The sequence below is a fragment of the Cervus elaphus genome, chromosome 12, assembly GCF_910594005.1.
Source record: "Cervus elaphus chromosome 12, mCerEla1.1, whole genome shotgun sequence".
Lineage (NCBI taxonomy): Eukaryota > Metazoa > Chordata > Mammalia > Artiodactyla > Cervidae > Cervus > Cervus elaphus.
Window position 1 is genome coordinate 21,122,416 of NC_057826.1, and position 21,772 is coordinate 21,144,187.

The window sequence follows — 21,772 nt, forward strand, 5'->3', positions numbered from 1 at the left end:
CAAGTGGTTTTCAACGGGGGCAGTTTTACACGCCACCCCGATCCCAGGGTTTCTAGCAACATTTGGAGGACTTTTTGACGGTCTTAACTTGGTGGGTGCTATTGGCATCCAAGAGGCAGAGGTCCAGGGTGCCAGCAAACATCCCATGATGCACAGGACAGCCCCCTAGAACAAAGAATTTGGCCCCAAATGTCAAAAAGGCTTCAGCTGAGAACCCTGGCCCGAGTGGATCAGCATGGAGCTGAACAGGTACCAGCAGAAGTTGTACATGTCTTGTAAATTCCCTGCCGCCACTGGCAAGTCTCTTCCTATCACCTGTCTCCAGGCAACACTTTGATCCTGTTGTCCCTAACTCAGGCTTACAGTCCCTCAGAGAGAGGAGTTTAATAAGAGTTTAGATGTCTGGGTTTTCACCCCATCTCGGCCACTAGCTGTTGATTCTGGCTGTTACATATCACAAAACTTTTCTGGGCCCATTTCCTCCTCTGCAAAACAGAAGGCTTGGAAAAGATGACTGAGGAGTTCTTCCAGATCTAAAATTCTATTTGAAATGCTATCTGTCCTTATCATGAGCCAAAGAGAAAGGATTCAGCTTAGTCGAGAGTATGCACAACCACCCCTGAAGGACAGAGGTTCTGCTATTGTAGAGACCGAATCCAGCCAAGGGGGAGCTCTGGAGAAGCCAGGAGCTCAGGTACAAGCGATCCAGAAACGGCTCTGCAAACACGGGCTTAAAGCCCAGCCCAGGCTCTCAGGTTTAAAATACATAGGAAAGTCTCCCTTTTGTCTTTTCAGGTCAATCTTATTCATCAGTGTTAAAGAGGAGGAGGGGGAGGCTCGGGCCACTGAAGAGCAGCCCTGGAATCACTTGGGAGCTTATCAGAGACACTGAGTCTCTGCCTTCATCCCTAACCCGCTGCTAAGTCGCTTCAGTCGTGTCCGACTCTGTGCGACCCCATTGGTGGCAGCCCACCAGGCTCCTCTGTCCCCGGGACTCTCCAGGCAAGAACACTGGAGTGGGTTGCCATTTCCTTCTCCAATGCATGCATGCATGCTAAGTCGCTTCAGTCGTGTCCAACTCTGTGTGACCCTATGGACAGCAGCCCACCAGGCTCCTCTGTCCAGGGGATTCTCCAGGCAAGAATACTGGAGTGGGCTGCCACTTTCCTTCTCCCTCATCCCTGATCTACAGAATGAAAATCTGCATTTTAATAAGACTCCCCAGGTGACTAGTTAAAAGTTTGAGAAGCCCTGGTTTAGGGTATACTGCCCTTCTATTCCCTGCTCTGTCATCTCCTCACTTGTAAAGATGACTTTCAAGATTGTCCACATTCTACCCTAACTCCACCTCCTTGCACAGTTTGTGCACATGTACACACACAAACACATACACACCAGTTCAGAACTTCCAAACCCGGAGTCACCAACAGTCACGAGGACAAGTTCGTTCTCTTTGCCTCCTGCCTACATCCACACAAGGCCGGAAAGGAGCAAGACTCGAAGCACAGGCTAAATCAGAGCTTTTCTGAGCGACTGATTCAGCCCACCCCAGCCGTTCAAAGACTCCTCAGGAGGAGGGATGGTGAACCCAAAGGTACAAACTCTGATGGGAAGAGACTCATCATTTGCATCTGAACAGAGACCGACAGGAGTCCAAAGTTTCATTGTTTTCCTACTGCCTCTGCCTCACGTTACAGAAAGATTCTTGTGGCACAGGCTAAAGGGCAAAGCACACACACAGAGTAAAGAAAAACACAGCAAGGGTTCTCCTGGGGGTGGGGGCAGCTGGAACAAAGCAAGACCACGGTGAAGGGTAGCCGAACAGAGCGCTGGAACTCAGGACAGAATGTGGGGAGGAGGGGGGTGGACTCTGCTGAGCGGCTAGTGCGGGAGAGGAGATTAGGTTGGGGCTCACCCCTCACCCCACCCGCGGGCGTCAGCAGCAGATGGTCCAGCCCCAGGCAGCTGGCAGAGACAGCCATCTGCACGTGCCTGCCCACCCCTCCCCAGGGCTGGAAATGGGAAGGAGCAGGGCAAAGTCCAGGCCCAACCCAAGCATCGCCTCCAAAGATCACCCTGGGGGTGGGGTGGCAAAGTCACCCAATGCTCTGCCACCATGAGATGAACCTGGAAAACAACTCTAGCATCATCCAAGGTTCTTCTGCACCCACCTTTGCTGCCTCTGGTCACCTTCTTTTATCAGGAGCAGACTCATGGGGTCTGTCTTGGGATCCTAAAGTTCAACCTATCCATGTTAAGAGAGGGAAACTGAGGCCTAGAGGGAACCACGGCTTGCCCCAGGAACACAGGGCTTGTTAGTGGCTGAACCAAAACTCAGCTCTCCCAACTCTTCACTCAGCAAGGTGCCCCCAAATACCTCCCACTGAGCTCCCTCAGACTGAGTGCCAGCTCCAGCACTGTTCCCGGTGCTCTGTCCACTCTGAGCCCTCCAGGAATGGCTCCTGGCCAGGCCTCTGCCAGCTGAGAATGTCCGGGAGCGCTGAGTCTCCAGGAACTCCAATGCAGCCAGAGCAGCTCAGGGGAAAAAATTCACGAGTAGCTACCTGCCTCTTCCAGAAAGGAAGCAGAAGGTACACACAGTTAACACTCAAGGGAGGCTGTAGTTTTGGCGGGGTGGGGCGCGGTGTGTGTTTGGAAACGAAAAAGGCTTGTTCTGAGAGCTGAAGGGAATTATCAGCCAACACAGACTGGGAGGCGAGTGGGAGCTAACTGCCAAACCAGACTGGCTTAGCTAAGGCTCTCCCACCCTCTTCCCCAGGAAACCCACCCCCTCCTCTGGCTGATCTTCTTACACTAGCCGTAAGAAGCAGTCATTTCAGGGAAGCTGAAGCCCTCTCTGTTGACCTGGCCCTGGGGGATGGGCTGTCAGCCAGGGGGCCAGGCCGCTGGAGCTTCAGGGCACCAGCTGCCCTTACTGTCACCTCAACATCCGCCTTCAACCGCACCTGCACTGCAAGCCACCCTGGATCACTGTGTGCGCAGAGTGGAAGAAAACACTCATTAGCTTTTCAAATGTAACCCTCTACAGAACCTAAATAGAAGGCACAGTTACTCAACTGCAAAGTAGAAATCCTCTTTTCTTCATCAAACAAAGGTGCACATCCACAACCAGCTATGTGGTTAAAACTGGGCAGAAAGAGGCTAAGGAGTACTGGGGTGAAGTCCATTGACTAACTGCATCTAGAGACCTGGCAAACCCCAGCTCCAAGGCCTTGAAGCATTGGTATAATGAAAGCATCCTAATGATGAGAGGTCCTTCCTAAACGCTTTGCTGCTGCCTCCACATTCCAGGGCAATCACCATAGGCTCCTCCCGCCCTTCAGGGCCAACATCAGCCCAGGACCCTGGACATGGATATGCGGGGCCAGAGAGTGGCCTGACAGAGAAGCTGCCTTACTCAGGGGCTGAAAAGCAATGTTTGATCTAGTACAACCAAGGGCTCATAATGGGCCCTGTGCTCAAACCCCTTCCCATCTGCCACAAGCACCCTGCGGGTGGAGGGGCACGGGGGTGCGGTGAGGGCAGGGAATCGGGCCACTACAGCCGGACTTCTTGTCTTCCACCCCAACAACAGCCCTTCAAGAACCTGCCCTCCTGAAGGGCAAACGCGGTTTTGATTTCCAAACCTCACTGTTTGAGAGAACTTCTTGTTTTCTCTCACAGCTTTTTAAAACAGATGAATGCTCCCCTAGGGAAAAAGCAGCTGTAAATACAGGAGAGGGCAGAAAAGGAACACTGCTAGGAGCTCCAAAGGAACCATTACACTATTGTAAAAAGGCTTCTCCAAAGAATGAACACACCCCACTCCAAACAGAAAACACACAATTTCCTGTAAAGGACTTGTCTGAAGGGTAACCTTTGGGCAGATGGTTTCTCTAGGCTGCTCCCTGCTCTACTCAACACTAAGACCTTGACATGGAAAGTGAGTTAGTGATTTTCTTCCTGGGAACCTTAAAAGAACTAATTCACAACTCAAGTCAGTCTGCTTGTCTATTACTATCATCACTACCATCATCATTATCATTAAAGGGCTAAACTTCATCACCAAACTGCTGTAGACATTTAAACAAATTTAAGCCGTTAGGTTTTTAGGTAGACTGACGCCACAGTATTTACTAGTTGAGATGAGAATGGGAAGAGGGTATAAAGCTGAGACGGTCAGCCTGGCTTCTGCACTTATTACTTTCCAAAAGGAACTGCAATGTTCAAAGGCTCAGGATTCCAGAAAATCACCCACTGGCTTATTTTACCTCTCCATTACAAGTAATGAGGCTGCCACCCCAAAACCCATTTGCCAAAAATAAAAGATCTAAAGAAGTGTTTCAGAGAAAGTTTGTGAGAAGAAAACTCAAGCTGGGTTTATTTTCAAACAAGCTACAATTAAATGGCTTTGCCTCTGTAACCACACTTCCTACCTAGAACTCCAGTAAGTTTAGATGCGCCTCTCAGATGGAGACTGGATTACAGGGAATTTAGCTGGCTGAAACCGGTCTCAGCCCACAGATGTAACTAACCTGTTTGCACAGTCCTGGTTGAATATGAGAAATAAAAGCGGGGTAGGGAGTCAGCAGTACACTTATAATTCTGTCTAAGTCAGAAGAGGAAGATACTGCTTTTAATTTCACATAAGATTCTATTATTAGAAGGAAATACGTAACATAAGCCATAAACCTCATCAGTGACAAAGCAAAGAAAAACATGTATTTATAGAATATATTTAAATCCCTAAACTTCCCAGAGGAATCAATTTGCCACTAATACAAACAAATCAAACTGCATCCACTCACCACTGCCCCTAACGGTCTGTTCCCTCAAGCTACGAGCTTCCCTATGGCCAGGCACCTTTCACATCCTCCTTTAGAGGGGATTCATCACACGTGCACCTGGCCTCCCCACAATTCCCAAGAACAACACATTTCCATGTGAACTGGGTTTCAAGAGAATCTCTGAGCCGGACAAAACTCTTGGGGGACAAGCTGAACCCTTCCTGATCTTTCCATTTTCTCTCAGGTCTTGGTTTCCAGAGCCCTAAAAAAACACTCCTTGATGGTCTTCCAGCCTCAGGCCACCCAAACTCCTGCCAGGAACCACACTCTCGAGCACGGCCAGATTACCTTCCACCTCTGTCTGCTCTGTGCAGCATCATGTCCTCTGTAAAGCCTGCAAAAGGCACACAAACCACAGGCCCCAGTCCACTTTCGGTGGAGATGGAGAAGCTGCCCACCCTGACAGCAAACGATCAAAACACAAGAAGGCAAGAGTGTCTATTTCAGGATTCTCTGTGGGTGCAACAAAACACGAAATCGTGAGGTATGAGTTTCAGAAAATAAGGAAGAACAAGCAGCAACTACTTGTGAGTTATGGACAGAATAATGAAAAAAAAAAAAGAGAGAGAAAGACAGAAATGGACCTGAACCAAGACAATTAAAGAGGGACTTTCCTGGGAATCCAGTGGCTAAGACTCCGAGCTCCCAATGCAAAGGGTCCAGATTCAATTCCTGGTCAAGGAACTAGATCCCACATGCATGCATGCTCAGTCGCTCAGTCGTGTAAGACTCTTTGCAACCCCATGGACTGCAGCCGATCAGGCTCCTCTGTCCATGGGATTTTCCTGGCAAGAATACTGAAGTGGGTTGCCATGTCCTCCTGCAGAAGATCTTCCCAACCCAGGGACAGAACCCGCATCTCCTACATTGCAGGTGGATTCTTTACCATGGAGCTACCTTGGAAGCCCAGATACCACACACCCAATTAAAAAGATCCTGCATGCTGACACTAAAGATCCTGTGTGCCACAACAAAGACTGAGCACAGTCAAATAAATATTAAAAAAAGAGAGAGAAAGGACCTCAAAAAAGAAGGAAGGCAGATCTGACCTGAAAGCCTTGAGAGCTGAATTAGTACGTAGACAGAAAGAGGGAATTTCTGAGGCTGGAAGGCATAAGTAAGCATGATAAATTGGGAAGGCAGGGGTGGGGAAAGAAGCCAAGAATCAGGGAAGAACAGAAAAAAAAAAAAAAAATCCATTTGCGATCCCTCAGGGCAAGGCACAATTGTTACGGTTTCCCTGGTTATCTATCACTTAACAGACTCTGGTTATTCCACAAAGTAAATTAAGTATTCCACTGAATACTTACAATAAGGCCAGACTGTACACCTATGAAAAACAGGCAGAGAGACTCAGCTTTGGATCCACAGGTAGCAGGGAACCAGGGAATGTTCCTGAGCAGTAAACACGACTTCACCCAACTTAACAAGCTTTCCTAAAGGCCTACTATGTAAGAGGTACCAGGCTACTCAGTCTTCACCCTCAAGGGTCACGGGGGAAGGGGTGGTAGTATGACCTCCCACACACACAGGCTGCATGCTCTTACCTAGTCTTACTTGAGATAAGAACAATGTTCAGGGGACATGAACCTGGCAAGGGAGAGTAAAGCAGCCTGGGAGGCCAGACAGGATGATAAGGTCTGGGCCAGGGTGGTGGTGACAGAAATCTCCAGTAGAAAGAACTGGCAGGAGCTGGTTATTGATCAGATAGGAGGGGCTCAGAAGAGGGGAGTCATGATGACACAAAGTCAGAAGGCAGCAAGATTCGGTGTCAATTCCCAGATGGTGAGAGCTTCAGGCCATGCTTTGGCCCACTGACCGCCTAAGGTTAAAGTCAGTCAGCTCTGACATTCTGCCCATTTTTGGGAATGAGGGTTACACATTCCATCCTTCCCACTCGCCCAGTTTTTTATGCTAGTTGTGATTTCCTGTAATTCCCACTTGCAAGGGGGTGAAGGAGATGGATGAGTTGACAATTCCTTTGTCCAGCACGCAGTAATAAATACATCTCAATAGTCCAGCACTAAACTTTTACTGGCAGCTCTGATTCTGGGAAGCGGAGAACAGGGGGAGGAGGCATTACATTTTAAAAGCCGGGAGGCAGTGTTCTCCCTACCCAGTGAGTTCTCCTCCTAGGCAGAGCCTTCCCAGAGACATTCAGCAAGGCAGAGGCAAGATTTGGAGCACCACCAACCCTGAGCCAGTACCAGCTCTTATAGAGAAGAGAGGCCCAAGATCCCACTTCACCTGGCTATGTGAAAACTGAGTGCACAATCAAGAGGGCAGAATCAACATGAACAAGGCCAAAAATGCTTGAGGACACGGCATCGATGGAAACTAGCAACTGGCCCTCCGCAGTAACTCTCAAGGCGGGAGGACACCTGAGGACTTGCCAAGTGCTTGTCCCAAGCAGAGCTGCCCAGTGTAAGGCTCTGAGCCACAAAAGCGCCAGCCCAGCTCTCAGCAAGGCAGTCGCTCCTCTGAACCCTGACACCCTGCCGGCCACTGCAGTCCCTGCCCATCCTAGACTGAAGTAGCACAGTTAACAGGTGAATAGTGGTGACTTCTGGAAGGGAAATCAAAGGTGATTTTCTTCTTCCATGAATCATGTAACCTGTATTTCCTAATCTTTCTTCAAGAAATAAGCAGAGGGACTTTCCTAGCCACCCAGTGGCTAAGGCTGCAAGCTCCCAATACAGGGGGCCTGGGTTTAACCACTGGTCCGGGACCTAAATCCTACTTGCTCCACGTGCTGCAACAAAGACCAAAGATGTCGTGTGCTGCAACTAAGACCCGGCACAGTCAAATAATTAAATAAATATATTAAAAAAAAAAAAAACACTAATAAGCTCACTTAAAAGAAGAAAGAAGCAGAACTTGTGATTTGTTAAATTTTTTTAAAACAAGTTGGTGGGGGAAATGAATTTAACATGTGTACTATTAAAGCATAGTTCATAGGTCACAGTTAGACACAACTGAGCAACTAACACACACACACACACACACACACACAAAATACACACACATCATTAAAGGGAAAGCGCAGTTGAGCCCTCTTTCCTAACCATTAAACAAGAATAAGAGGGAAGAGAGAGTGCAGACTGAATGAAGAACAAACAGCTGCTGGTTAAAACAACTTGGTGGATCCTGACATTTTCCAAACAAGTGCATCCCTCCCACCTGTGACAGATCTTGACTGCCTGAGAAGAGTCACCCACACCCTCCACACAGGGGCTCGGAGAACTAAAACTGGGGTGCTGAGAATATGTTATCACAAAACATTTTCCTAGTGTTTGGTTTAGGCTCCCTATGGACGGCAAAAGGCCTTTTAGAAGTCCGTGACTTGGCTGTACCAATGAAAGAGGGATTTTTTTTATCCTGCAGGACTCGACTCTGTAACTGGGGTGGTCATACTCCCAGTAACATGGAACCTCAGGATAAGAAAAATAACACATCATTATTATTACCTGGAATCTAACTGCCTAATCACTACACATTACTCGAAGCATTTTCCATCTAATATCTGATTTAATCTTCATAAGAACCTTAAAAGGTACTACTCCTATCTCCAGGCTTCCCTAATGACTCAAGACGATAAAGAATCTGCCTGCAATGTAGGAGACACGGGTTTAATCCCTGGGTCGGGAAGATCCGATCCCCTGGAGAAGGGAATGGCAGCCCACTCCAGTGTTCTCACCTGGAGAATTCCATGGAGAAGCCTGGTAGGCTACAGTCCATGGGACTGCAAAGTGTCGACCTAGCGACTCTTTGGAGAGCAACTCTCTACCCAAACAAGGTAATAGAGAAGTTAAATAATTTGCCCAAGGCCACAGAGATAGCAATTCATGACAGCAAGATTACAAATGAATCAGTCTGACACCAAAGCATATAATCTTGGTAGAGGTTCAAATCAATTCCATGTTAGATAGATACTGTAATTCATTTCAAATATTAAAATTATCCTAGATGTATTATGGAATAAGAGGAAAAATTTCCATTCACTCTGGGGGAAAAAAACAGGAAGTTTGGAATATTGTTCACACTGCAGCTTGCAGCTCTACACCCTCTTGAGTGGACTTGGATTGGCTTCCCAGCTCTGCTTCAGAACCTTAGCAGAGCAAAGAGTTTTAACTTGCAGACTGATTCTAGGTAAGAATTCCTCAGGTAGAGGTGGATCAGTTGACGAAGCACACTTTGAGAAACATGCTTTGGGGGTATTCTAGGAAACGTTCTGAAACCACTGCAGCAATTGAGAACTAGGTCATTAGATGTTGATGGCTAATGAACTGCAATGAGACACATCACCTTCAGTCACAGGCGCTCCATGTGAAGAATGCTGCTGGCAGAACGGAGTGAAGGGAAGCAGGAATTCAGCGACTTTAATTCCCAAAGCTCTCTTTTCTTTACAGACCTGCATCTGAGGAAGCCATCTGCCCCACACCTTCCATAATTGAAATAACCTGGCTAGAAGCTGCCCCCCATTAAAATGAGCCTGATTCCTCTGAAAAGTAACTGCCAAAGATGGATACACTGCATATTAATAACCAAATTCAGATACCCTTCACAGAAACTTCAACACAAAAGGGCTGACAGGAGAAAAAAAAAATTTTTTAATGTGTGTTTTTTTTAAAGTCCCAACACAGGGCATGTTGCCTGGGTCTTGGCACTCATTTGTAAACTGAAGAAAGATGCACTTGCTGTAAGGTTTTGCCTCTCAATGTTTTAGAGTTAATAGGTGTCCATCCACATATGTGAGCTCACCAAGTTTGCCCTTCCTCTTTGGCTTAAATTATCTATGTCAATTGCATTACTATCCAAGAGAGATGGCTCCAAGTTCAGGACTGCTTTCGGTAATGTGATTAGGTTGTACAGAAATGCTAATGCTTTTCTGGGCACCGGGCTGACCTTTCCCTGATCCTTTCTGGTCTCTGAGGGTAAGTCCTGGCTGCCGCCTCCCTTTGAGGAGGGACACCCACCCCCATTATGATTCCTTGGGGTTTTCAGAAAGGTCACACAATGCAGCCAAGACTTCAGAGTGTCTGCTTCTACTGCTACTTACCAGTCATTCATCCTAGAAAGGTGTTTTTTATCCTCTTTTGGCATCAATTCTCATAACTGTAAAACGGGTATAATATAAGCAACCTATTTTGAAGCTGCTGTGAAGATTATATAAACTATGTAAGTCACTTAGATCTCATCAGTGCCTGGTACCCAGAAGGCACTCAAGACATGTCATCTTTTATTAAGACTCCACCTTGTAATATTAACAAGGTTTTGCGTGAATCTATAGAGTTTTATACTTCTGAAGCAGTCTCAATTCATTATTGCTACAATCAGCCCTCACAATAATCATTTACGATAGACAGGACTGAAGGTGTATGGACACGTCCTGCCATAAGGAGGAGGAACCGACCTGATCTTTACTCTCGAGCTGTGTGTTCATCAGCTCCAGGCACTGGGTCAGAGACCCGTCTCCGTCATCTTTGGTTGACACTCCCCACACTCATGCCAGCAGGTGTCAATAAATCAAGGCTGGGCTGGACTGAGGGTTTACGGCAAGGGCTGCCCGTGCTATAAACCAAGCAACCCCAGGCTTATGGCAAGGAGCTGAGGAACAAATCAGAATCACTGTTCTAGGGAATTCCCGGCTACGCTGAAGACAGAGACAAGAGCGCTGACCTCCCCAGTCCTGACTCCCCCCTCACCCCCAGAGGAAAAGCAGCAGCTGCAGGAGCGGGGGCAGCCAGAGGTCACTCAGGGAAATGGCAGAACTGTCCCTGCACAACCTCTGAGGCAGCCGGGAATCAGGACAATATGACGCAGCACTACCCAGCACCTCCCGCTGGGCCAAACGGGGGACCCATAAATGTGGCACTTCAAAGGCAAGGTAATGCTGCCTTCAGTAACCGAAATGGAGTTGCTTTAGAGTAAAGTACAGGCCAGTCTATAAATACCAGGGATTAAAAGGCTTCCTGCCGGGCCCAACTGCCACCGGCCTGAAGACAAAGGCTCTCTGATTCTCCAGACCCCAAACAGACTCCGAGACGAGTCCTTCAGGTTAGAGCTGCCCATTGGCCAATGGTCAACCCCTCCAAAGCGATACCAAAAACTCTTTTCCCCTCTTTTCCAGCTCGGATGATTTTTGCTCACCAGCCTCTCCTTTCCACATCCTTCACCCAGGATCATCCACTCCCCAGAACACCTCCACCGCAGCTCCCCCACGCACTCTGGTCTCTCCAGGCTCCCCCTGTCTCCCTCACCACCTCATCCTCCACCCCAACTTCTTCATCAGATATTTTTATCTGCCATGAAAACAACAAAGACTTTGGAATCATTTTAACCTTGGTTCAAGGTACACACAGTTACTTACACTACTTTCTTTGGGGAGGAGGGTACTGTGCCGGGGTCTTCATTGCTGCGTGGGCTTCCTCTAGTTGCGGTGAGCAGGGCCTACTCTCTAATTGTGGTGCGTGGGATTCTCTTGTTGCAGAGCACGGGCTCTAAGGGCTCGTGGGCTCAACAGCTGCTGCACCCGGGCTTAGTTGCTCCACGGCACGTGGTGGGATCTTCCCAGATCAGGGATCGAACCCATGTCTCCTGCATTAGTAGGTGGATTCTTCACCACTGAGCCACCAGGGAAACCCAGTACTTAACTTTTTCAGAGCTTCATTTTCTGATCTGTAAAGTGGATACAGGCCCCCCTAGGAACAGCACCCAGCACAAGGCCTGGCATGGGGCGTGCGTTCAGGACTTCCTGCCTTGTCCCAGTCCCCACAGGATTTCTCTTCTTCCCTCTTTCCTGGGCTCTGTGACTCTGATACACAGTCACTCTTTCTAGGTATCATACTTGCTACATTCAAAGGTCTCAACTCAAAGGAGTGACTCAAATGACGAACGTTTTAGTCGCTGATGTTACCTGTAGAGGAGACACAGTCTGGGCAGCCGGTCCCATCAGCAACCTTCAAATTACACTCAAGAGAGGCCTGGTCACCCTCTATCTCCCCACCACAAAGGCCCCATCTGGGGAGGAAAGTAACCAGAGGGGATGGGGGGACATGGAGTTGGGAGTCACTTCTGGCCAGAGGCAGGAGATACATAAAGGCCTTGTTAAGGTAAGGGTAGCACTTCCACACACAACTAAAACCCCAAAAGAAAAATTCCCATAATTCCACATTTACATGTAAAACTTTCAAATTAATTCTGACAGCAAGAACATCTGCCAGTTTTGCTAGAAACACCATCTGGTTCACTTCTGATAAGGCCCAGGCACAACTTCACACGGGCCAGGAACTGTCTACAGTCTGGTTCCCAAAAGGTGGCATCCTAGATGACAGCTCCAAGGCAGGGAGCCATTCCCCCCTCCCTGGAGCCCCAAAGCCACTGCTGCCAGCTCCTGATTAGGCCTGAAATAAACCCAGAGTTTGATTCTTTCCTAAGTTTCTCCTCCAAGACTTCCAGGCACCACCCTTACAACCAGGATTAATTTAAGCAAGTCTGTCTTCAAAAACCAGATAAATACTCCAGCAACATGACACACAGCCAGAAGTACTTGAGTTTCAGAGGGACTTTTACAAAGTGGGTGGGAGGGCCGCTTCTTCACTCAAGAGTCTTAACTTGTGATTAGCTAAGAGTAAGAGGGTCCCCTCCACAAGACCTTTAAGGTCCTCCAAGTGTCTTCCTTTCGCCAAGCCAACAAGAAACACTTTGATGCGCTTCATGAGGCCTTCAGGCAGCCATAAATAAGGAAAAGAAAGCAGCCTGGGAGTCAGGGCAGACTTGTCTCGAGGTGTAATGACTCGGCTGGTGGTAGCGCCACAGCAGGCCCACTGTTCAGATCCTGATGGGAAATTAAGCATAAAATGTGAACTCAACACCCACAGCAAGGATACACTCCAAGGAAAAATGGACTACAAGGCTCACCAGTCACCATCAAATGGAAATGGAAAAGGGTGTGTTCGAAACACAGGGTAACAGGATAAAAACTATCAAGTGCAAGACTCTGCACAAGCATGCACATGCTTCCTTCCAGTACACCAGGCAAACCTGGGCTGCTAAAACTGCAAACACTGCAGTGTCTACACTGTTCACCAATTCTGGGTAAGGACTTTGTGACCCCTATGAAGAAGGGAGCAAGGCAAACGTGGTAACGCTTGAGATGTAAAAAGAGAACCGAAAAGGGGAGGGTGAGAAGCGTACTGTACAAACGCAAGGTGAGAATCCAGGGCAAAGTCAGCTCTGGCCCCACAAGTGGGTTTGGAGACTAGAACCTCTCACTCTCGGAAAACAAGACTGAGCAGGGTCTTTTTCTTTCCCTCGCAAAATGTGAATACACAGAACTGGAAGCTCAAGACTGATTTCCCACCAAGTCTGGCTTCAGCTCACCCAGTCAGCCGCACAGATGGGCAGCTAGCTGAGAAGCAGGTGGGGAGTGTCACCAGCAGCCCCAAAGGGGTGTGGGGAGAGAAGCTGAGAGGCCTTGCGCTGGCCTTCCAGGACACAAGGAGGAGGCCTGGGAGGCTGTCGGCACGGACTAGCAGCAGGGCAGGTGAGCAGAGAAGGCTGGACTGAAGGAGCGGAGAAAACTGAACCCGCTACAAGGGTAGTGTTCAGGAGTCCGCCGCGAGACAAGCCAGGAGGATGTGAAACAAAAGCAAGAGGAAATGAGCCCCTCCTCTCTGTCAGTCTGGATGCAGTCCATCTGCCTTGGAGAGTGGAGAAAGGAAGTGGTCCAAAACCAGCCTCTCACCTTCCCGGACAAACTGACCCTCAGTAACCCCCGATGTCCAGGCCAGCGGTGTGTTTCTCATCCACGGCCCTGGCTGGTACTTCCCACCTGCCTGCTGGTGAGACCTCTCTGGTTTGCAACAGGGGCCAACAGGCCACAAGAGCATCGGTATCACCATTTCTACTGCTAACTCAGCACTTGGCCTTAAGACAGGACACCTGTCCTAAACTACACTCTGTGCCTCACATTCTGAAGCTTTCAGGTGGACATCACTCTCTCACTTCCAGGGTGACTGAGAGGATAACAGGCTAACAGGCAATAATTACTGGGCACTGACTACGAGCCGGGCACCGGGCTAGCTGCTTTGCATGTCTCCTCCAAACCCCTGTATGTAGTAGATATTGACTTTAACCCCATTTTCAGCTGACAAACTGGGGCTTAACAAAAAGACTCACCCAAAGTACCTAAGCCAGACAGAAAACCTAACGCTACAAAAAGCAAGGGTCAGCTACTACTTAACATCACTTCTTTCCCCAAGTAAACTGCCATGAGTTATCTTTTAATTGTCACACACCATACCGAGTGTTTTAACTATCCCATTTTATTTGATTTTCTTGACAATCCTAGGAGGGGTTACTTTTCAACATTATTTAAATCTTAATTTAAGTTATGCATGCCAATAGTGAAAGTTCAAATCAAACAAAAAGCAAGTTTAAGAAGTTAGAGTTAAAAAAAAAAAAGAAGTTAGAGTTAACCATTGTAAAGCAATTATCCTCCAATTTTTAAAAAATAAGTTAAAAAAAAAAGAAGTTATAGTTTCCTGTTACCCTTTATCACCCCAGAACTCCCCACCCCAGGTAATTATTAATATTCTGGTGGCTACCAGAGACAGGTAGCGGTAACATTACCACTTCCACTTCACAGGTGATAAAACTCAGAGTCTGAGAGGTTAAACCTGCTCGAGGTCATGAAGCTGAGAAGTGGCTGAGCAGGGCCAGTGTGAGTGCAAGGCCTGCTCCGCCGCCTCCCACTCATACCCACTCCCCCGAACAATCGTCCATTTTCATTTGCCATAGGAAAGGGGGAAACTCTGCCTGGCCCGCAGCCAGTCTCACGCCTCCACTTTCCTGACCAAATGGAAAAAACAGACAGCGCGGTCTCAGCACACCCTGCCCCAGCAACATTAGTGCTGCTTTGTGTTTTTCAAACCTCAGCTGTCCTGGCTGAGGCAGGACCTTCCCCTCCAGCCTGCTCACTGTCCACACAGGCTCATCTTCTGCCTCTGAAAGCAAGAGAGGCAGGACAATGGGGAAGAGAAGAGGAGGTCAGGCCAGGCCTGCAGGAGACCCTGGATCCCCACGTCATCAAGAAAGGACACTCTTCAGGACCCCTTACGAGTGGGAGGCATCTCAGGGGGGCTCTGGATCCACAGCTGGTGTCCCAGTCAGAACACACCTGCAGAAAGAGCAGGACTGCAACAACGCGGATACAGGATGGAACTGCAGAGCCCACAAGATCCCCACACAGAGTCCTAGGAACTTGGAATTTCTGCTCTGGCTCATCCCCAAATGGACCCTCTATTAACCCCAAAACTGCACAGGTTTCTAAATACCAGGGTGTCGCCCCTGTGGCCTTCCTGCTCCTCTGAAAAAATAAAAGTAAAATCTTCTCAGACTATACAGCAATGCTTTGTCCTTAGGAGATGCAATGTGCCCTTTTGAATTAGGCATACTTTCACATCTCTGTCCTACTGATACACAAAAACATACTGACATACTGATCTTGAGAGCAGCCAAGCTGACACAGGGGTAGGGATGAGGAAAGGGGTTGCTACATTGTTTTCCATGCACAAGTTAAAATTTAGCAAGCCTGCAATTCCAGGAGTTTTCCTGTTTCCCAGCAGGATACCAATGTTTGATTCAGCCTCAGCCCCAGCTGATTCAGCACCCCTATTTACCAACACAGTGGATTCTAAATGCCCACTGGTCATCAAAGGCCTTGGCTGTCCCATTTGTAAAATGGGACTGAAATCTTCCTCACAGTAACTATCTGATTCCTTACATACTCTATAAAGTAAACAGATCTTTACTGCTATTAATATGAAGACTCAACCTGCCTAAGTAAATGAGGAAGCAACTTAAACCAGCCCTTCTCTCCTCCAGGGGTTTGAAATCTACGAGGGGAAAAGACTAACCAAAGTACTGAGGAAGGATTCAAAACCTGTTACACTGTGCTGCAAAGAATCCTGTGGGGAGATGATTATATGGGAAAGAGCAGTCAATACTTGTTCAATTAATAAATGAGTTCCGATGCACTGCTTGAAAAATATCTACTTGTTACCATCCACAGAAAGTTTTACCAACAATAAAGCCTGTGAAATCTGTTCATACACTGTCTCACATACATCCCAAGAAAAGCAGTCAGCATTTTGCAGACAGCAGCCATTCTTTCAAAGATGTGATTTTTCAAACCACACACAGGTCTTCAAAGCAAATGACCCACACAATTCTATTTTACAATTCCAAGAATAAAAGTACCAACCCAGAAGAGCTCAGGTTTCCCCGGTGGCTCAGTGGTAAAGAATCCTCCTGCAAGGCAGGAGGCACAGGTTCAATCCCTGGGTTGGGAAGATCCTCTGGGGGAGGAAATGGCAACTCACTCCAGTATTCTTGCCTGGAGAATCCCACCGACAGAGGAGCCTGGAGGGCTACAGTCCACGGGGTTGCAAAGAGGTAGACATGACTGAGCACGCAACCAGAAGAGCTTGGTTTGGGAGAACAAACAGAAAACAAGCCATCCTGTGTTAACCACTTCCTTGCCTCCAGCCAGATTCCCAGCGGATGCCATGTATCTGTAAAAAAGGCCAAACAAGTAGATAGGCACACGTGTAAACTGGATTAAGGGTGTGACTGATACCTCTTGAGGCTTTTAAAAGAATGACAGTTTTCCAGAAACAAAGACCTGCACCTGAAAATTAGAAGGGGAAATTCTCTGGTCTAGGATCAAAATTCGTAAGGGTAATGTGTTTCTGACTGGCCTCACTGAAACATTCTGGACAGCAACCAATATCCTCTCTTGCCTTCCCCTCCTCTCTCCACCTCCATGGTTCCTGAGCTCTCTTGTTTTCCAGCCACCAGTCAGAATGAACTTGGTGAACGTTAACAGCTTCTTACCACACTGTTTATATTTGTTTTCCACTCAAGCCAGGCCTCCCTCAAAATGTTTCTTTTTAGAATTTCATTAATAATGCCACTCTTATATTCCTTGTCACCAAGGCTCATGGCCTCAAAGTTACCTCGCCCTCTCACCCTTTTTACTTTAAGCCTCTGCTACTGTTACTGCTAAGTCACTTCAGTCGTGTCCAACTCTGTGCGACCCCATAGACAGCAGCCCACCAGGCTCCCCCTTCCCTGGGATTCTCCAGGCAAGAACACTGGAGTGGGCTGCCATTTCCTTCTCCAATGCATGAAAGTGAAAAATGAAAGTGAAGTTGCTCAGTCGTGTCCGACTCTTAGCGACTCCATGGACTGCAGTCTACCAGGCTCCTCCGTCCATGGGATTTTCCAGGCAAGAGTACTGGAGTGGGGTGCCATTGCCTTCTCCGCTTTAAGCCTCCACATCTGGTCAATTCTTATCAACCAGTTAATCCAGAAGCTGAGTATAAAGAAGTGGAAGAGACAATCACTGACCTTGGGGAACTTACAATCTTAGCCAAGAACCTGAGCCTACACGGGAAGTGTGCATATTGGGGCCCTTATCTGTGCCAGTAGTGTACTGGGTCCTTTACCACCCCTGGCAGGTTATAAAGCCGATATAACAGGAAGTGAAAGTGAAAGTCACTCAGTCGTGTCCAACTCTTTCTGATCCCATAGATTGTAGTCCATGGAATTCTCCAGGCCAGAATACTGGAGTGGGTAGCCATTCCCTTCTCCAGAGGATCTTTCCAACCCAGGGATCGAACCAGGGTCTCCTGCATTGCAGGCGGATTCTTTACAAGCTGAGCTACCAGGAAAGTCCCCTAACAGGAAGAGATACTGCAAATTAACATTATTTAAAATTGAGACTTAAAGGAAATGGAGAATAAAAGATTCCCGAAGGAATTCACACCACTGATCCTATTTCCCTCCCAATTTCTCACTGTTAAACTCACACAGGCTTTTCTCTCTAAACTAAAAGAAAGGGGGGGGGGTGTGAAGGGAAGATACTTCAGGGTCAGAAAACATTCACACATTAAAAACTAATTGGGACTTCCCTGGCAGCCCTGTGGTTAAGATTCCATACTTCCATTTCAGGAGGCACAGGTTCGATCCCTGGTCAGGGAACTAAGATCCCACAGGCTGTGAGCACTCAAGTAAAGTCAGAAAATGGGAGTCCAAACTCCAAACTCCTAGACCGAGCTTGCTCTGTGGAGAAAGGCAATTTGCCCTCTTGCTAGGGAGGCCAGGTAGAATTCTCCAAGAGAATGCTGCAAGCCCTCCTCCTTTCCAAGGTGATTGTAGGTTTGGAGCACAAATGTCCCTGAAAAAGCCAGAGCCACTCCTTTTGAGTAGCCAAGCTGAACGCCTGCTTTACACAACAGATTCCTCCAGCATTACTGTCACATTAAATAACCCATGGGTATTCCTCCGGACTGTTAACCTCATGAGGGCAAGTGCTGTGTTCATTTTGTTCTTTGTTCACTATGCCTGAACAACCACAGGCATTCACTAAGTACCTGCCACACAAATGACCTGACTTCCTTCCTTCCTCTTGGTTTCTGTAGCAACCCTCTGCCCACCTCCCACCAGTCTGACGTCACCGCCCAACCAGATTTTCAGCTCACAAATGATTAGGGCTTGAGGGTGCATGTAAAGGGGAAACTAAGATGGACCAATGAAATCTTATGAAACCCAGAGCCTGTTTTTCTTGCCATCCTGCTGTGTAACAAGCAAAATCCCCCACAGGACCGAAACGAGGAGGTAGATGGCCTTCCCATGGCACAGTTTCTACCTGGGGGTGGATGAGAATCAAGGATTGATAAAGGTGTAGACTCGCCAACACACTGTGTGCTAACCCTCTAGAAATGCCCCGAGCATGCCAACTGAAAGAACAGCACCCATTGAACACAAAACTGCTCACTGGCTATCTGTAGAAAGATAGTATATGTGACAATTCAACCCAAGAAGTCTGTTTCCTTCCTCGCTGCTTAAAGACACAGTTAGAGACCTGTGTTCACACTGCATGTGGATGGGTGGCTGACCCACATAAAAGAAACCCAAGGAAACCAGAACCACAGTTGCAAAGGGTTTCGCTTTGCTAACAGGGTGGGAGGGAAGAGGCGGTCAGCTCTCCCAGACAGCATGTTCTCAAATACTGGGCAGTCCTCCTACATCCAGGATGCCACCAGCACCTGCCACCGTCCCACCTGGGTGAGTGAGACCGGAAGGGGAAAATGACTCAGAAAACACATCCCATCAGCCTGGAGTCAGGGAGTGTTTTCTAAATTGTAAGGAAGCACAGTACAAAGATAGAAGAGGTAAGCAGGCCAGGTTAAACACAACAACTCCCATTTTAAGAACAGTTCTTCAGAAGAAAAGCAGAACTTCAGAGAAGTTCTTCGGAAGAATTTAGAGGCTCATTCCCTTTTGTAATTTCACTATTAAAGATTCAAAAACCTCAATCACAGAGGGATATGAGTTTGTTCCTAACGATATGAACCACACACCCTTTTGGGCTCCAGCCTGCTTTCCTGGAAGAGGCCCAGAGAAGAGAAGCTGATCACACTGGGACAGAAAATGCACCAGACTAGGAATCTGGAGCCCTGGCTTCTGCCCTGGCCCTGTCACCACTCAAGGAAATGAGCTCTGAGCAACCATATCCCATTTTTCTCTTCTATAAAGTGAGGTGGTGAAATGAGACCATCCTCAAGTCCCATCCTTCCAACTTCGGCATTTCACGAGCTCTCTCTGTCACATGCCTGGCGTGCTGTGCAAGTAACATCTGGATACTGTCTTCTCACTCTTTTGAGACTCCTAGTACTTAGGAACAGAATTTAAATTAACAGGGAGTGAAAGTGAAAGTGTTAGTTGCTCAGTGACTCCATGGATTGTAGCCCATTAGGCTCCTTCATGGGATTTCTCAGGCAAGAATACTGGAGTGGGGAATTGCCATTCCCTTCTCCAGGGAATCTTCCCAACCCAGGGATTGAACCCAGGTCCCCCGCATTGCAGGCAGATTCTTTACCATCTGAGCCACAAGGGAAGCCATTAACAGGTAGAGCCCACTCCAAATCTAAAACTTTTGGCAGTAAACAGTGGCTGGCAAGTTATGGCTGCACTCATACACATTTACACACACACACACACACACACACACACACACACACACACACACAATGAACTTTCTGGAAGAACTGGTCCTGGGACTTAGCTACAGGTACAGGAAACTGAAACAGGTACAAGGGAAAATAACTCAACTTCCCAGTTTTTGTCTGGCTTGTGGACAAAGGGCATGTGCCCTGTGTCCCACATATTTCTGAGGTAGAACTATCTGGACTCTCTGATCCTTAGGTGGCCTATACATGCACACTTTCAAGACATTCTGGTAGGAACCTAGGATCAGGAGAAGCAAGATCAGCTACTGATCACAAATACTAGGAGTTCCAATTAGGACAAGGGCGAAAGTAGGCATGGCACTATTTCAGTACTGAGGCTGCTATGATGCAAAACCACCCAGGGGTAGATTCTGCAGAGGAAATGACACTCCCAGCAGCACCATCTGTTCCTCTTTGTGTCTGGCATGATCTATATTTTAAACCTTGGGTGCAACTAAGGTCTGCCTGTAAGAGCTGTTCTAAAGAATTTTTTTCTAGACTTGTGTTTACATAGCCCCTCACCCTCCCTCACCACTGGCTGGCTTTCTCCTCAGTACACACACGCCACTCCCCAGCCCAGCAGCAGCCTCAAGCAAGTGCAAAGAACCCTTGCACACAATTTTTCATACAGAGAGGAAAAACTTTTGAGAACTATAAATTACATTGATAAGGAAGGCTCTGTGGGGTTCATGATAACTCTGTCTCCAAAAGACATGATGATGCGATTTAGAACTGGGAGGCTTCATGCTAAACCACCCCCTCTTGCTCCCCCTCCTTTTTTTTTTAAAGTAGCAGTACATGTGCACTAAATTTAGGCACTATTGCATCTATCAGCTCTCATTACTTTTTAAAGTTCTGCACCAAAGATCTGGAAACAATGCTACTGGAGAGTTCAAACTTCTTAAATATATGATATAGACAGAGAGATAGGGCACCTCTTAATTCAGGGCAATACCTTTAACATCTTATGACAAGAGATCTCACTATACTGTTCTCACCCAAACAAACAACATAACCAAGTAGAACATTAAATCCGAAATAAAAATATGGATGCAGCTTTTAAAATAATTCCCTGAAAAATGAAAAAATGTATGCCTGCACAAAAACCATGAGTTCATAGCAGCACTGTTCATAATCACCAAAACAAAGAACCAACCCAAATGTTCATCCGCTAATGAATGGATAAACAAAATATGGTATATCTATACAACAGATTATTCAGCAATAAAGCAGAATGAAGTAGTGACATATGTTATAGCATGTATAAGCCTCAGCAACATTATGCTAAATTAAACAAGGCAATCATTAAAAACTGCATAATATATGATTCTATTCAAATGAAATGTCCTAATACGTAAACTATAGACAGAGCGTGGACTAGTGGTACCCCTGAACTAGAGGAATTGTAGAGAAATAGGGAGTGATTACTAACGGAGTTGCTTTGGGAGGTGATGAAAATGTTCTAAAATTAGACTAGATTATGGTGATCACTGGACAGTGCTAAATATAGTACAATCCACTGCTTTTACATTTGAAATGGATGATCTTTATGATATATAAATTATGTGTCAATTAAGTTGTTTTTAAAAAATGTCATGACAAAATAAAATCACCCTCCAAAAAGTCTCCTTGAGCCAACTTAGAAATAATCTAGATATATAAGAAAGGGTATTTAAATCACAGCTGATAGTTAACAGAATTTTATAAAACCACTAAAAATAATTATAAAAGTTATCTGTCATTACAGGAAAATGTTTATGCTATAATGTTAGATGATAAAAAGAAATAGAAAATTGAATGTACAGGACTACCACAGAATACATGGAAATGACGTTTGTGTTAGGATGG

At 47.0% G+C, this 21,772-nt stretch overlaps 1 protein-coding gene across 2 annotated transcripts in view; it reads right to left on the reverse strand.

The window, feature by feature from the left end:
- The window catches only part of SUSD6 (sushi domain containing 6), a 92,440-nt gene that overhangs the window by 65,942 nt on the left and 4,726 nt on the right, over positions 1–21,772 (reverse strand). The gene's annotated exons all lie outside the window — the stretch shown is intronic.